Source organism: Triticum dicoccoides, chromosome 7A, assembly GCF_002162155.2.
Source record: "Triticum dicoccoides isolate Atlit2015 ecotype Zavitan chromosome 7A, WEW_v2.0, whole genome shotgun sequence".
NCBI classification, from domain to species: Eukaryota; Viridiplantae; Streptophyta; class Magnoliopsida; order Poales; family Poaceae; genus Triticum; species Triticum dicoccoides.
This window is the reverse complement of record NC_041392.1, coordinates 17,350,816-17,368,618: the sequence shown is the minus strand read 5'-3', so window position 1 is coordinate 17,368,618 and position 17,803 is coordinate 17,350,816. Positions and strand designations below refer to the sequence as shown.

At 44.9% G+C, this 17,803-nt stretch overlaps 1 pseudogene; it reads left to right on the top strand.

Moving 5' to 3' along the window:
- The first annotated feature begins 2,081 nt into the window (after positions 1-2,081).
- LOC119334023 lies at positions 2,082-8,417 on the top strand (annotated as a pseudogene).
- Positions 8,418-17,803: the final 9,386 nt, after the last annotated feature.

Genomic DNA, 17,803 nt, shown 5'->3' with positions numbered 1-17,803 from the left:
ACACACACACGCGCGTGAATAATTCCATGACCAATTGAACCATACATCCTAATCTGGTTCTTCGATGCCATACCAAAATCACACCTCACATCGACCTCATGGCGCTCACTAACTAGAGTTTTGCAGATGTGAAAATTCCAAGAAATTCCCATATGTTATACTCGCAAGGGCACAAGATAAATCACACACGTGGAATTATATTTTATTGTCAGTCCTCTAGCAAAGACTGAAAACTGATCAACTATCGATGCTCTTCAATTTTTCAGCCAATCAAATATAATACCCCATTGTCCTGATCATTTCAATTAAGATGCACCCTACCATTTTTTATGGTGGCAGTTTTATCAGATGAAGATGGAAAAATAATTATTCTATTTTTGTGTTTTACAACATATTTATTTTTAACCAGCTACAATACGATGCACTCTACTTGGTGTGGTCATATTTTATTTTAAAATCAATTACACACACCTTGTTTTTATTTTCTAACTAGCACCGTGTTAAGTTGTACGAAGATTGGTAGAAAAAACCCTTTTGGGGGTTCATCGCATCACACTAGCTGAGATTCCCCGCACACCCAACCGAATCCCAATATTAGAACAAGTATAAATTTTGACACTCCTGAAGAATTTCATTCCGTCCATGGTTTAATCGCTCCTGTGTAGTGTGCCAGAGGAAGTGGACGGCTGAAAAAAGGTAAACCTGTGCATCGCCTCCCAGCAAATGTAAATGACTTGTATCATCGCCTTTATACCATTTAATTTAATGACACATCAGCCAGGCCCTGGCGCCATATGTGGAAAATTCAAATCTGGCCAAGAGGCACATCACGTACTTGAGATCTCCACCCAAACGTAGGCCCATGTACAAATCTAGCACACCAGCCAATGGCACCTGTGTATTCCCGGTTAATAACTACTCCCTCCGTTCCAAAATAGATGACCCAACTTTGTACTAAAGTTAGTACAAAATTGAGTCATCTATTTTAGAACGGAGGGAGTAGCATATATGCATTGCAAATACAGGCTGCACACATCACATCGTCTCAACACATGGCCTAGGTAGCTCGGCCTCCAAAAGACCTCACTCGATAGTGGGACGCTATTTTATCCTATGGGAATCGATCATACGTGCTCTACCAGTAAAACAATTAGCAGAAAGCAGGTTCAGTCTTTGCGTGCACTTTATAAAGTGACACGTTAGGTTTTTGGCTGATCATACGTGTTGCCCGATCATGGGTGTTATACTAAACAGTAGATTCTCTTTCAGCTGATCACCTTTATTTTTACAGTATTTAGCTGGTCACTTTGCTTCGCCTCAGCTTACTTCAAAGGATCATGGACACATTATGGGAGTACATCTTTTTAACTAATTAGCACGGTTTAGCCCAAAAGTTGGCTTTACTTTGTACAATAGCTGCATGTGTCCCCTACATAAGAATTACGGCCCTCTCAGTTTTCATTTTCATGCAAAACATATTTTTGCATAAAGGTCAAATGTGATATATTAAGTAGCACAAAACCTTACAAAAACGTCTCTAGAGATATTCAAAATTACATTCAGATTTTTAGCGGTGCCGGACTCTTTTCGTTCATGCATGTACCAGCCGCGTGGCGTGAGCAAAGCTAATTGCCGCCTCTTAGCTTTCGTCTCCGCGGTACTATGGTTTTGCGATCCATGAGGTGCTTTGCAACAATATTGTGGATAACAACCAAAGCTGCAAATTAACAACTAGGCAAAGCCAAAACACGGTCATACAAATTGGTAACTATAAGCTGTGTAATCAATTAATTATACATCTATTGTGCTCACATCGACAAACATTCATCGCTTGCACATGACTACTAAACAAGCGGCAAGAGTTGCATACACGTACTTATTGGAGTAAGGTTGATCAATTAAATTAATCTCCGAATTGCTAGCCCCTTTGCATGTTAGCCGATGGACTTCACGTGTGTGCACATTGCAAGCTGCTTCTCGTGTACACTGCTCTATCAAAATCCCTGGGCTCCAGCTATAAAAGCAGCACCGCAGCTAGCATTCGGATCTCACTTTTCTTAGCTCCTTCTGCTCGTCAACACCCCCAGTTCCAGCAAAACAGTACTGCTCGAGAGAAGGTCATATCCAAACATGCCGGATATGATCGCGGACACGGCGCTGAGTATGGCCAAGTCGTTGCTGGTCGGCGCCATTGGCAAGGCCGCCTCTGCCGCCGCCAACAAGATGAGCCTCGTCATGGGTGTACGCAAGGATATCTGGTATGTTCACACGCACGTCTTTTGATACAGTCATGATGAACTTCACACAGCTGGCCTCTTAGATCTCTGTCTTGGAACTGACATCCAATATCCCTTTTCTGTTAAAATTTGCCTTTTGTTGGGTGAACACAGGTAGGATATCTTAATGCTCATGAAAGAGAAAAAAAACTGTTTTATTCAGCTCTGATTTATATTATGGCACCAAGTATTTATGGCAAGCTTGGAACCTGCACACATGGAGCTGCAGATACTATTTTGAAATCTGCAGGAATGTACTAAGCGTCTTGTGCATTCTTCGTTGGCAGGTTCATCAAAGATGAGCTAGAAACAATGCAAGCATTTTTGGTGGCCGCTGAAGCAATGAAGGGGAAAGACATGCTACTCAAGGGTGGGCTAAGCAAGTAAGAGACCTGTCCTACAATATTGAAGATTGTCTTGGTGAATTCCTGGTGCATGTGGCGAGTGCAAGCAAGTTGCGGAAGTTGATGAAGCTCAAAGATCGTCACCGAATCGCCATGCAAATCCGAGATCTCAAATCAAGAGTTGAAGAAGTGAGCAGCAGGAACACACGCTACAAGCTGATTCAGAAGGACCAGATCACCAGAGCCATTGATGAGAGGGATTCTTGCATGGAAGATATTCGCAACCAGTCAGCGAGCAAAATTGATGAAGCTAAACTTGTGGGGTTTTCTGAACGCAAACAAAAGTTAATAGATCATCTACATGTCCATGCCAACAATGGCCCTCCTCGGGTTGTATGTGTGGTTGGCATGGGTGGTTTGGGTAAGACTACTCTTACAAGGAAGGTTTATGAAAGTATGGATAACTTTTCAAGTTGTGCTTGGATCACTATCTCGCAGTCATTTATTAGGTTGAAGTTTCTCAAAGATATGATTGAAGAACTTGTTCGTGGAAAAGAATCGGAGAAGCTACTTGAGGAGAAGGTGGGGCGAGATCAAGTAGAGTATCTCACGACCTACCTGAAGGAAGAGCTTCTTGAGAAGAGGTACTTCGTTGTTCTTGATGACTTATGGAACATTGATGATTGGGAGTGGATCACATCTACTATTTTTTCTAGTAGTAATCGTAAAGGTAGCCGAATCATGGTAACAACACGAGATGCTGGCTTAGCTAAGAAGTGTACTCTGGGACCTTCTTCCACACAACTTAATTACGAACATCAACCTCTAGAAACAAATGATGCCATAAATTTGCTCTTAAGGAAGACTAGGAAATGTGAGGAAGACATGACAAAGGATGAGAGCATGAGGAAAATAGTCACCAAGATAGTGAAAAAGTCTGGAGGGTTACCCCTTGCTATTCTTACAATAGGAGGCATGCTTGCCACCAAAGCGATAGACCAGTGGAAAATGATTTATGACCAAATCCCCCTAGAGCTAGACAGCGACAAAAACCTTGAACCAATGAAGAGGATGGTTACACTGAGTTACAACCACTTGCCTTCTCATCTTAAGTCATGTTTTCTGTATTTAAGCTTATTTCCGGAGGATTTTGAAATCAAAAGGAGGTGTTTGGTAGAAAGATGGATAGCCGAGGGATTCGTTATCACCATGGGTGGATTGAGTGCTGAGGATGTTGGGAATAGTTACTTTCATGAACTCATCAACCGCAGTATGATTCAACCAATAAAACTGAACTTAGAAGGAAAAGTGAAGAGCTGTCGAGTTCATGATATTGTTTGTGATGTCATGATCTCAATCTGTAGAGATGAAAGTTTTGCATGCTCAATATGGAATAAGTCAACTGGTGTAGCAGGAGATAACTTCCGTCATGTAGCATATGAAGGCAGTTGGTGCCCAAATAAAGGCTTGGATTGGAGCCATGTGCGATCATTGACTGTGTTTGGTGAGAGACCCATGAAGCCCGCACCTCCCCTTTTTTCGCCTGACTTTAGGATGCTTAGAGTCTTGGATATACATGATGCCCTCTTTGAAGTGACACAAAAAGATATCAACACAATAGGATCGTTACATCATTTGAAGTATATCAATGCTCAATTTTCTAACATATACAAGATCCCAAGATCCATAGGGAAACTACAAGGCTTACAAACATTGGACATAAGAGATGGTCATGTTGCATCCCTACCAACTGAGATCACTAAACTACAAAGCCTTCGTAGCCTCCGATGTAGCAAAAAAAGTGTGAAACGAGTTTTGTTGTCTTACCCGAGGATCTGGTGTGTGCCCACATTATGTCTGCCTGTTTTGTTTGCTACATCTTGTGATGAACTTCCTGAGATTATTATGATGTTTCACATGGCTTGTACTGGTCGTTTGTCCAACTCTGATGGTGTGAGGGTACCCAGAGGGATCAGCAACCTAAGGGAGTTAGAGATTCTTGAGATTGTGGATATTGAGCGAACTAGCAAGAAAGCAGTTCAAGAGCTCGGAGAGCTTATAAAGCCAAGAAAGTTAAGTGTCACACTAGGGGTGAACCAGCAAAAGCGTGAGATACTTTGTGCATCTCTTGAGAAGCTATCTTCCCTCCGTTCTCTTGGCATGGATGCAACTTCTACCAGAGATGGTCTCAAGTGGTTGTATTCTTTTTCCTCCTTCCCTACTCACTTTAAGACATTGAATTTGGGTGGTGTTCTGGGGGAGATGCCTGACTGGTTTGGCCGCCTAGAACATTTGGTGAAGATTTACTTAAGCTCGAGCAATCTGATGGAAGGAGGTAAAAGCATGAAAATACTAGGCGCACTTCCCAAGCTCAGGCTCCTTCATCTCGATGAAGAATCTTATGTTGGGGAGAAACTAGTTTTCAGAGCAGAAACATTCCAAAATCTCAAGCAGCTTGATATTATCTCGCTGAAGCAACTCAGAGAGTTGATATTCCAGGAGGGCACCTTACCCCTGTTGGAAAAGATAGAAATCAGTGACTGCAGTTTGGAGTCAGGGATTACCGGTACCAAACACCTTCCAAGACTGAAGGAGATTTCACTTGGTTGGGATGGTAAATTGGCGGGGCTTGGTATGCTGCAACTTGAAGTGGACGCACACCCCAACCACCCCGTTCTGCAGCTGCAGAAGGAACGGAGCCACCACGACCTGGATGACACCGCCGAAGGCTCCACATGAGTAGTGCAAGCGGAAGAAGCAACCCAGGGCGGGGAATCATCGCTCCACAGCGTCGGGGGAGGTCGTCATGATGATGGGAAGCAACAGGTCAGCTGGTTAATTTGTCTTCCGTTCAGTAGCAGTAGCTGATGATGTGTATCATACACTTACAGTACACTATTTCTCTTGTCGTTTGCTTTTAACAGTGAGGATGATCTGCGCTAGAGACCATTTTCTAGCTTCATGCACGAGGGGAAGAAGCAACATAGGACGAGGTATCAGCTCTCCATCCCGAGCCAGCAGCAGCGGGGGTACCCGACGGGGCGCGACAGGTCAGCTAGCCTTTTCTCTCTCGTTCAGTAGTATTAGTATCAACTGAACCGTTGTTGCTGTAGCAGCCAAGACCCTGACATAAGGCTCCCCTGTGGTGCAAGGTGATTTCTGGTCCTGCAATTTTGACGATGATGATGCTTAATGCTTGGTCAGCGTTGCTCCCTTCTTTCTTCAGATCCATTGCTGATTCTCCATGACTCACGCACGGGTCAATGCCTTCGGTGGTACCTACAGGTAGAATTTCCGTATGTTCATTTACCTCCATCCGATGTATGGCAATGCTGGTTCAGTTTAGGTTTCTCACCATGTTTGTCTCTCTCTAACAGAAGTTGTTGCTCGCTTCCGCTTGTTCTGACGCCATGTTGGTACAGCTCAAACCTCCTTCGATTTTGTTTGATTCCATCTGATTTCTCGCGATGTTTATCAACCTTTTTTCATGCAGAACAACACTCTGTTTCGCATCTGTAAGAGGTTGCATTCCTATTTACCTGCTGGACATGTACACATTATCATATAATACTATCAAGTTTCCCACGCAACCTGCAGGTGAATGTTTTTTTTATATCCATGGTTTTCTGCTTGGATTTTGCATTTAGCTTTTATTTCCTCTGAAAATAAAAACATTTAGCTTTTCTGCTTGGAGTTTGACGAAGCCATGGGATTTCTTTTTCTTCTCGTAGGTGCTACTGGTGACGACGGGGAGTACAGGTCAGCTACCTACGTTCTCAGTCATTTTCAGTAGCACATACAATCTATCTTCCTGTTGATGCTAATTACTAGGCACTTACAATCTATCTCACTTCTCTTATGTTTTCTTGCGTTTTAACAGTGAACATGATCTGCACTGAAGACGAGTTTCTAGTTTGGATTTGGTTGACCCCTGCTGCATGCTGCACTCAGGTCGTCGCCATGAAACGCCTTGCTTCCATGCCTGTACCTCTTGGGTCAAATATCCCTCAGTTTTTTTATTCCACTCAATTCAGTTTGGGTTTCTTACAATTTGTCCCACTTCGAACAGGAGGAGTTGCTGCTGCTGATGATACGACCCTCAATTTCCTTGGCCATGGTCGTTGCTTCTCCTTTGATTCTTCAACTGCCCCCACCGTCGTCTTCTGATGCCATTGTTGGTACCACTCAATTTTTATTCGGTCCCACCAGATTTCTGATTATGTTTGTCAGACTTCCTTTCATGCACACCAACTGTTTGGTTTCAACATCTCTAAGCGGTTATGTTTGTATGTTCTACTGAATTTAAAATTGACACAATTATCTTTTAGTAGATGCACATTTGATGACCTGCAGATGGTTATTTGGTTGTCCCAAAATGTAGTCCAATGCAATTACCTTCTCTTAGTTCCATTGCTATTTTACCTGCTGCGCATGTGAGAAATATCTTACAGTGTGATGTTGCCTTGTTTGCTTACTATCATGGTATTCTGCTTTTGTTTTCCTTTGAGCTTGCTTTCTTATTTTCTATAATCCGTTCCCTAGCAGAAAAACAACAACATACTGTTCTGTGTGTTCAGTGTCTGCATGGTACTTTTCAGCTTGCGAGCAAATACTACATCTGCCGACGAAATAAACTGATGCATGCTCTGTTTATGCATTTCAGCTGGGGAGAAGACTATGCCACGCAAGATGCTGCTACTAATCAAGATGCAGATGTTGTGATTGCACCTGTGCGAGCGGTAAAATGTCCTACCCTGTTGGGGGCGACGTGTCCATGTTATATAGTAGGGAGCCAAAACCCTAGATGGCTTTACATGATGCGGTTACAACAAGAGATAAGAGAGAATCAAGATACAACTTGAGAGAGAAGAAAAGGAGGAGATGGTTACAAGAATATCTCATACAAACTACCTCCTAGCTATATTTCTATATCCCAAACATATACCGCATATGTGATGTTTGACACCCCCCTTAATCACAGCTTCATCAAGTTGAGATTATGTTTAAACTCTTCAAAGCTTGTGATAGGCAGGGCTTCAGTAAACCCATCTGCAACTTGATCTCTAGAGTGAATGAACCGAATATCAAGTTGTTTCCGTGCAACTCTTCCTCTCACAAAGTGAAAATCTATCTCTATGTGCTTTGTTCTGGCATGAAAAACTGAATTTGCAGATAAGTAGGTAGCACCAAGATTATCACACCATAAGCATGGAGCTTGAGAACTTTGTATACCAAGTTCTTTCATCATTGATTGAACCCATATGATTTCAGCTGTAGCATTTGCCAATGCCATATATTCTGCCTCTTGTGCTAGACCGAGACACGGTGGCCTGTTTCCTTGCACACCATGAAATCAAGTTAGGTCCAAAGAATAGTGCAAATCCACCAGTAGAGCGCCTGTCATCCAGACAACCTGCCCACTCAGAATCAGAGAAAGCACTGACAAGAGTTGATGATGACTTGCTGAAATTAAGGCCAATGTTCAAAGTGTGTTTGACATATTTAACAATGCGTTTTGCAGCAGTCCAATGCACAGTGGTAGGAGCATGCAGAAACTGACACACCTTGTTGACAGCAAAGGAAATATCAGGCCTTGTTAGGGTCAAGTATTGTAGTGCACCTACTAAACTCCTATATTTCGTACTGTCCTCTTGATTCAAGAGTTGCCCTTCTGTGAGAGATAGTTTATATGAGCTGGATAAAGGAGTAAACGAGGGTTTACAACCTTGCAGACCTGCCTTTTTTACCAAGTCAGTTGCATATTTCTCTTGAGAGATATGAAGTCCATCCTTGTGTTTCTTCACTTCAATCCCAAGGAAAAAATGCAAATCTCCAAGATCCTTGAGGGAAAATTCTGCACTTAAATCCTTCAACAATGATGCAATGGTGTAACGCCCCGGATATAACTTTCCCAATTTGTACTCCAATTCTTGCCGTTTCCGGCGTTAAGTTATTTATTTCCTCGGGTTCGGGTTCTTGTCTCCGTGTGTTGTTGTCGTTGTCATGCATCTCATATCATGTCATCATGTGCATTGCATTTGCATACGTGTTCATCTCATGCATTCGAGCATTTTCCCCGTTGTCCGTTTTGCATTCCGGCGCTTCGTTCTCCTCCGGTGGTCATTTCTAGCTTTCTTTCGTGTGTGGGGATTAAACATTTCCGTATTGGACCGAGACTTGCCAAGCGGCCTTGGTTTACTACCGGTAGACCGCCTGTCAAGTTTTGTATCATTTGGACTTCGTTTGATACTCCAACGGTTAACCGAGGGACCGAAAAGGCCTCGTGTGTGTTGCAGCCCAACACTCCTTCATTTTGGCCTAAAACCCACTAAACTTTGCTCCATCACCTAGAGCGTTCGATCATGATGGCGTGGCCGAAAACCGCACCTCATTTGGACTCTCCTAGCTCCCTCTATGCCTATAAATAGGCCCCCCTCAAAATATTCCGGATCTCCCTCTCTGAAACCCTAAAAATCCCCTAGATCCGTCCCCTGTCGCGCCGGACAAAAATTTCCCCACCGACGGACATTGTCCGCTGCTCGCCGCTGCCAACCGGGGCGCGCCACGTGGCGCGGGCGCCCCACATCGCCGCCGAACGCCGCGCGGGCCCGCTCGGCCCGTGGCCGGCCCCCGCGGCCCGGGATCCCCGTCGCCGCCCGGGTCCTCTCCCTCCTCCGCCCAACGCCGCCTCGCTCTCCCGCCGCCACCGCGCCGGCGACGCGCTGCCACCCGGCCGCCCCTGCCGCGCCGACCGCCGCGGCTAGCTCCGCCCCGCCGCTCCTTGGAACCCGCCGTCGCCGTCGCCGTCAGGTCCGGCCCGGGGAGAGGCCGACCAAGCCTCCCCTCTTCTCCTCGCCGACGAACCCACCTCGCCGGCCACCTCGACTCCGTCGTCTACAGTGCTTCGCCGACTACCTCGGATTCCGTGCCTAACCCTAGATCTGAGGAGGTTGTTTTTTCTTCTAAGTCCTGAAAATTGCAGATCCATGTTGCCCTGTTCGAGGCCCCGTAACTTTGCACCCGTAACTCCGAATCATGCACATAGCATATCAAAATGTTCAGAGAGTACATAATTTTATTCCATTGCATCATTTTCATTTGAGTTCATCTTGATGCCCGAAATGCTGTTAGAAGAGGGCTACTTGAGTTAATTGTCAGATCTGCTACTTCATCTTAGACATTTGTCATTTTTGCCATGATTAATGGGTGCATGATATGACCTGATGCTCTACATATGTTTTGTTAAGGGTTTTGTCATCTTTCCAGAGATGCAACCCATGTATTTTTGTGATGTGTGTGGTGCCTAGTGCAAGCTTGCAAAGTGAGGCACTCGGTAACTCTGTTTTCAGGGACTTAGTAATTTCACTAAGTCCTGGGATTGTTTAGTTCATGATGCCATATATTCATGTTGTTTCCTAGTGATCCGTGCTTTTTTTTGAGGATGATCAGTAAAGGAGTTTTGTTAATCTTGTAGTGCTCTATCCATCCATGTTTTTGTTTGCAATTATGGAGCACCCTAGCTTGAGTCTATCGAGCTCTACTTTTGCTTCGTTGTGAATCTGGGCAGATTGTCAACTCGTTTGCAATTTTGCCGGCGATGTTGTAGTCGATCCGTGCATGCTATGCCATTGTTCTTGCCATGTCTAGCTTGCATTTTGTGCCTTCTTAATGGATGTATGCTTGTCTTGCCATGACTTGCACCGTAGTGAGTGCATTGAGCTCATAAATATGCCTACTTGAGTTATGTTTCAGCATGTGTCAGTTTTCACTAAGTCTGAAAACTGATTATGTTTTTGCTATGTTCGTGTGCTTGTTAGTATATTTTCCGATCCCTTTTGGCTCAAGGTCACTAAGGGACTTTTGTTAAGCTATTTGAGTAGCTCCATGCCATGTTTTACTTTGTCATGTTCAGGTCCTGTAGCATGTTGTTTTGTTGCTTCAAAGAGGGCTATATGATCTGAAATTTCAGACAAGTGTTAATTTCACTAAGTCTGAGATCTGTTTACCATTTGCGTTTTTGCCATGCTTGTTTGAACCTGTTAATGGATGAATTGGCCGTAGCTTAGTGCTAGACTTTTGTTAAACATCTTGAATGCTTCCCTGCCATGTATTTTGATGCCATGTTTGGATGCTGTAGCATGTTTATTTCATTGCATTTAGATGCCTACTTGCTGTAAATCGCAAACCGGTGCCAATTTGGAATCGCTTGCCGTTTCCTAACCGTAACTCCGATTCCAATGATCTTTATATTGTTTTCAAGAGATTTCATCCCATCTTTCCAGTGGCACACTTGGATTTCCAAGTTGAGGCCAGGTTCATATATTTCCTGTCATATCTTGCATATGCATCCCGCATCGCATCCCGCATAGCATATCATCTTTGCATCGTGTTGTTTGAGTTTGCTCGTGGTTGATTGTATCCTTGTTGCTTGTTTGTCTTGTTTGGCTAGAGCCGGGAGACGAGTTCGCTAACGAGGAGCCCGTTGAGTTTGCTTTCGAGGATCCAGTCAACTCTGACAGCTTTGCAGGCAAGATGATCATACCCTCGAAATCACTACTATCTTTGCTATGCTAGTTTGCTCGCTCTTTTGCTATGCCAATGCTTCGATGCCTACCATTTGCTTGTCAGCCTCCCAAATTGCCATGTCAAACCTCTAACCCCCATGTCCTAGCAAACCGTTGATTGGCTATGTTACCGCTTTGCTCAGCCCCTCTTATAGCGTTGCTAGTTGCAGGTGAAGTTTGGAGACCGTTCCTTGTTGGAACATTTATTTACTTGTTGGGATATCATTATATTGCTATGTTATCTTAATGCAGCTATACACTTGGTAAAGGGTGGAAGGCTCGGCCTCTCGCATAGTGTTTTGTTCCACTCTTGCCGCCCTAGTTTCTGTCATATCGGTGTTATGTTCCCGGATTTTGCGTTCCTTACGCGGTTGGGTTATAATGGGAACCCCTTGATAGTTCGCCTTGAATAAAGCTTTTCCAGCAATGCCCAACCTTGGTTTTACCATTTGCCACCTAGCCTCTTTTTCCCTTGGGTTTCCGGAGCCCGAGGGTCATCTTATTTTAGCCCCCCCCCCCGGGCCAGTGCTCCTCTGAGTGTTGGTCCGAAACTAGAGTCCTGTGCAGCGCCCCCTCGGGGAAACTCGAGGTTTGGTTTTAGTTGTATGGAGAGCTCATCTGAGTGTGCCCTAAGAACGAGATATGTGCAGCTCCTATCGGGATTTGTCGGCACATTCGGGCGGTGTTGCTGGTCTTGTTTTAACCTGTTGAATTGTCTTGTTGTACCGGGATACCGAGTCTGATCGGAATGTCTCGGATGGAGGTCTATTCCTTCGTTGACCGTGAGAGCTTGTCATGGGCTAAGTTGGGACTCCCCTGCAGGGATTGAACTTTCGAAAGCCGTGCCCGCGGTTATGGGCAGATGGGAATTTTTTAATGTCCGGTTGTAGATAACTTAAACCTTAATTTAATTAAAATGAATCAACTGAGTGTGTTACCGTGATGACCTCTTCTCGGCGGAGTCCGGGAAGTGGACACGGTATTGGAGTAATGTTTGTGCAGGTTGCTCTCTAGTTTCTCGCTCGCGCTTTTGCCTCCTCTTCTCGCTCTCTTTTGCGAATAAGTTAGCCACCATACATGCTAGTCGCTTGCTGCAGCTCCACATATATTTGCCTTACCCTACCTATAAGCTTAAATAGTCTTGATCGCGAGGGTGCGAGATTGCTGAGTCCCTGTGACTCACAGTTTACTATTACACCAGATGCAGGTCCAGGTGATTCCGCTCCAGGTGATGCGTACGAGCTTAAGTGGGAGTTCGACGAGGACTCTCAATGTTACTATGTGTCCTTTCTTGATGATCAGTAGTGGTGCCTAGTTGGGGGTGATTGGGACCGTGTCGCATGTTGGGTTATCTTCTATTTTGGCGCCGTAGTCGGGCCATGAGTGTTTGGATGATGTATGTTATTTATGTACTTGATTGACGTGGCGAGTGTAAGTCAACTATGTTATCCATTTTCTTTATCTATATTACATGGGATGTTTGTGATGACTACCTGACTTGCGACATATGCCTTCAATGCGATTATGCCTCTAAGTCATGCCTCGACACGTGAGAGATATAGCCGCATCGAGGGTGTGACAAGTTGGTATCAGAGCCTTCCCCGACCTTAGGAGCCCCATTGCTTGATCGTTTTTAGCGGCCGAGTTGTGTCTAGAAAAATGTTTTGAGTCATTTAGGAATTATATATCAGAGAGTTTAGGAATTCTTTTTACTTCCCAGTCTCCTCATCGCTCTGGTAAGGCATCCTGACGTAGAGTTTTGACTCTTCTCTTCTCAAAATTTCACAAAAAAAAAATTTAGGATCACGCGGGTATCTTGGAATCGTTCCGATGGTTTTATGATGAGAACATTGTCTTGGTGCCTCCTGTCAGGGGTTTAGTGGAAGTGTCCCGGGGAGTTGAGCTCTGAGGTGTTGTCATCATAATTTTATCGTTGCAATTCTGGAATACCTGAGTTTAGTACGCCGACAACGAAAATCTCTTTTATGCAGTTCATTAGTGAGATAACCTCGACGCCACCCAGTACTGGGGCGGGAGTTCGGGAGTATCGCCATAACTTGTATAACGGATGCTTTTCGAAGGTTGAGGTAGATGGTTTCCGAAGGTTTCTTGGTTATGTGTTGAAGGATGGATACAGCTGGATGTAGGATTTGCTAGTTTGGGTGAGATATTATGCTTCCCCTGTATCCCCAACACCTGATTGCATAACCGGAAAGGTTCGGGAGTTTCATAGGTGGGAATTCTTGTAGCTCTAGTTCTTCTTCCACGGATATTGGTTTGAGATTGGGATTTCTTACCGATTATTCGTTCTTGAGCCGTACCTTGTTGATTTATTTATCTACCTTCATTCTACGTGGCTTATCAATTTAGGGATATGTGACCATTTCAAGAGGAATGCATTCGTTCATTTTGTTCGGATGTGAAGACTTTATGTTGCAATTTTCATTCTGTTGGTTTCAGCTTCATTTATCTGTCTATGTGCTAACGGTGGTCAACCTCTTCAAGATGGCTCCCGCTAAGAGCACCAGTCAGAACCAGAATCAAGATCCGCCACCACCTCCACCTCCTCCGGAGGCATGGCAAGCTGTGATGGCCGCAACCAATGCAAACACACAGTTGATCATGCAAATTCTCCAAGAGCGCAATCAAGGCAGCCAAGGGAATCAAGGCAACAATCAGAATCATTTTGCTACACTGAACCAGTTCCTTGCTAATGGGCCAAAGACGTTCAGCAATTGTGTTGAGGCATCCGATGCTGACGATTGGCTTGTGGATCTGTGTAAGCATTTTGAGTGCAGCAACATCAGGCCTGAAGATTTCGTCAAGTTCGCTTCCTTCCAACTCAAAGATCAAGCTGCAGAATGGTTCCAGCAGTACAAGGATTCCAGAGGTGGACGTCTGATCACTTGGGATGATTTCCGTCAAGATTTCCGAGCTCATCACATTCCTCAGAGTGTGGTTGAAAGTAAGCGTCAGGAATTCCGCAACTTGAAGCAAGGCTCTTTGTCTGTCTATGACTACAACAAGTTGTTTCAGAAGCTCGTCCGCTTTGCCAAGCAGGACGTACCTGATGAGAAGAGCATGATATACCAGTTCAGGGGTGGTCTCAGAGAAGAAATTCAGCTCGCTCTTGTCCTCTTTGAACCGTTGAGATACGATGAGTTCTACAACATGGCACTGAAGCAAGAGGCTGCTCAGTTGAGGTGTGATGCTTCCAAGAAGCAAGTCAGAGATGCTACTCCTTCTTCCTCTACTCAAGTGGCCAAGCAGCAGAAGTATTGGCTTCCTCCTCCTCCGTTTCGTCAGCCGTATCAGCAGAAGAGCAAAGGTGGCAGTGGTTCTTCCCACCCACCCAACCCTGGCTTTCAGAACAAGTCTTCGTCTCAACCTCCAAGACCAAGTGCTCCGTTCCACCGTCCTCTTTCAGAGGTCACGTGCAACAAGTGCCAGGAGAAGGGTCACTATGGCAACAAGTGTTTCAACCAGAGGCGTCTTCCTCCTCCTCCTGTGAGATCGGCAAGTACAGCTGTGGTAAAGCATAACCCCAAGTCCGCCAAGGTGAACTTGATGAATGCAGCTCATGCAGAGGACTCATCAGATGTTATCATGGGTAACCTTCCTGTTAACGATATTCCTGCAAAAGTTCTTTTTGACACTGGTGCATCGCATTGCTTCATTTCCAAACCTTTTGCATCTAAGTATGAGTGCGATTATCAGCATCTGCAAAATTCTTTGCAAATTGTGTCACCGGGCAAGCAAATGACAGCTAATTTCTGCGTCCCGGATATTACTATCACGTTGGGCGACTACAAATTTCTAGCTTCTCCTATTGTTCTGGGCGACTCGGATATTGATCTTATTCTCGGAATGGATTGGCTTTCTAAGCACAAGGCACATCTTGATTGTGCTGCCAGGCAGATTCAATTGACTCATTCGTCTGAGGATGTAATTGTCTTTGCCGCTCGTGATGATACCATCCGTCTGTTTTCTCTCAACGAGAAGGGTGAACTAGATGCTATCTCGCAAATTCCGGTCGTTTGCGAATATCAAGACGTCTTTCCAGAAGAGCTTCCAGGAATGCCTCCGCACCGGCCAGTTGAATTCGTTATTGATCTTGAGCCCGACACGGAACTTGTGTGCAAGCGTCCTTACAAGCTCGGACCTGAAGAGTTGAAGGAGCTGAAGAAACAACTCGATGAGTAAGAGAGAATGGGTCTCATCCGGCCTAGTTCTTCTCCGTGGGGTTGTGGTGTTCTTTTTGTGAAGAAGAAGGATGGATCGGACCGACTTTGTGTTGATTACCATCCATTGAACAAGAAGACCATCAAGAACAAATACCCACTTCCCAACATCAATGAACTGTTCGAACAACTCAAAGGTGCTCAAGTTTTCTCCAAGCTTGATCTCTGTATGGGTTATCATCAGATTCGAATCCGTAAGCAAGATATTCCCAAGACGGCTTTCAGGACAAGCTTTGGTTCATATGAATACACTGTCATGTCTTTTGGCCTCGTCAACGCCCCTCCGACGTTCTCTCACATGATGAACTTCATCTTCAACGCCTACACCAACGACTTCATTTTGGTCTATCTCGATGACATTCTGGTTTTCTCGAAGAACAAGGAAGATCATGCCAAGCACTTGCGTTTGGTGCTTGATAAGCTCAGAGAACATCAGTTCTACGCCAAGTTCTCCAAGTGTGAATTTTGGCTCGATGAGGTTCTTTATCTTGGTCATATCATCTCTGCCAAGGGCATTGCCGTGAATCCTGAGAAGGTGTCTGCAATTGTGAATTGGGAACCTCCTCAGAACGTGAAGCAACTCCGCAGTTTCCTTGGTCTCGCAAGCTATTGCCGAAGATTCGTTGAAAACTTTTCTAAGATCGCGAAGCCTCTCTCAAATCTTCTTCAGAAGCACATCAAGTACGTTTGGTCTCCGGAGTGTGATATTGCTTTCAACACTTTGAAAGAGAAATTGATCACTGCTCCAGTTCTGACTCCGCCTGATGAATCCAAACCGTACGAGGTCTTTTGTGATGCCTCTCTCCAAGGTCTTGGCGCAGTATTGATGCAAGAGAAGAAAGTTGTTGCTTATAACTCTCGCCAGTTGAAGCCTAATGAGAAGAACTACCCCACTCATGATCTCGAGTTGGCGGCAGTTGTGCATGCTCTTTTGACTTGGAGACATCTTCTATTGGGAAGAAAAGTGGACATTTTCACTGATCACAAGAGTCTCAAGTACATCTTCACTCAGCCTAATCTCAACCTCAGGCAAACTCGATGGGTCGAAATGATTCAAGAGTATAATCCGAGTATCGAGTATACTCTAGCCAAGGCCAATGTGATTGCTGACGCATTGAGCAGAAAAGCGTATTGCAACAGTTTGATTCTTAAGCCTTATCAACCCGAGCTTTGTGAAGCTTTCCACAAACTGAATCTGCAAGTTGTTCCTCAAGGTTTCCTCGCCAACCTTCAAGTCTCTCCTACCTTGGAAGACCAGATTCGCCAAGCCCAGCTTCTCGATGCTATGGTGAAAAAGGTGAAGATTGGGATTGCCAAGAGTCAACCCAAGTACAAGTGTTACCGCCTCGATGACAAGGACACTCTCTTCTTCGAGGATCGAATTGTTGTACCCAAAGGTGACCTCCATAAAGTGATCATGAACGAGGCTCACAATTCTCTCCTCTCCATCCACCCAAGCAAGCTTATTGGTGGACTCGAATGAAGCGCGAGATCGCTCAATTCGTGAAGGAATGTGATGTCTGCAGAAGAGTAAAGGCAGAGCACCAAAGGCCAGCTGGTCTCCTCCAACCTCTTGCCATTCCAGAATGGAAGTTTGATCACATTGAAATGGACTTCGTGACTGGGTTTCCAAAGTCCAAGCGTGGCAATGATGCTATATTCGTTGTCATCGACAAACTCACTAAAGTGGCTCATTTTCTGCCTATCAAAGAGTCGATCACTGCAGCTCAATTGGCGGAACTCTATACCTCTCGAATTGTCTCTCTGCACGGTATTCCTCAAGTGATATCTTCAGACCATGGCAGCACCTTTACCTCCAAGTTTTGGGATTCTTTCCAGAAGGCCATGGGCACCAACATCCGCTTCAGCACAGCTTTCCATCCTCAAACAAGCGGTCAAGTCGAACGTGTCAACCAGATTCTTGAAGATATGCTCAGGTCTTGTGTGATCTCCTTCGGCATGAAGTGGGAGGATTGTCTCCCTTATGCTGAATTCTCCTACAACAACAGTTTTCAAGCAAGTTCGGGCAAGGCCCCATTTGAAATTTTGTATGGTAGGAAGTGCCGTACCCCTCTCAACTGGTCTGAAACCGGTGACGTCAGCTTTTGGGTAATGACTTAATCACAGAAGCAGAAGAAATGTGCAAAGTCATTCGTGATAACCTCAAAGCAGCCCAATCCCGTCAGAAGAGCTACTATGATAGTAAGCACGTGATTTGGCTTTCGAGATCGGAGATCATGTTTACCTCCGCGTCTCTCCTATAAAAGGTACTCGTCGCTTCGGTATCAAAGGGAAGCTTGCCCCCAGATACGTGGGACCTTTCAAGATTGTGAGCAAGAGAGGCGACCTCGCCTATCAACTCGAGCTTCCTTCAAACT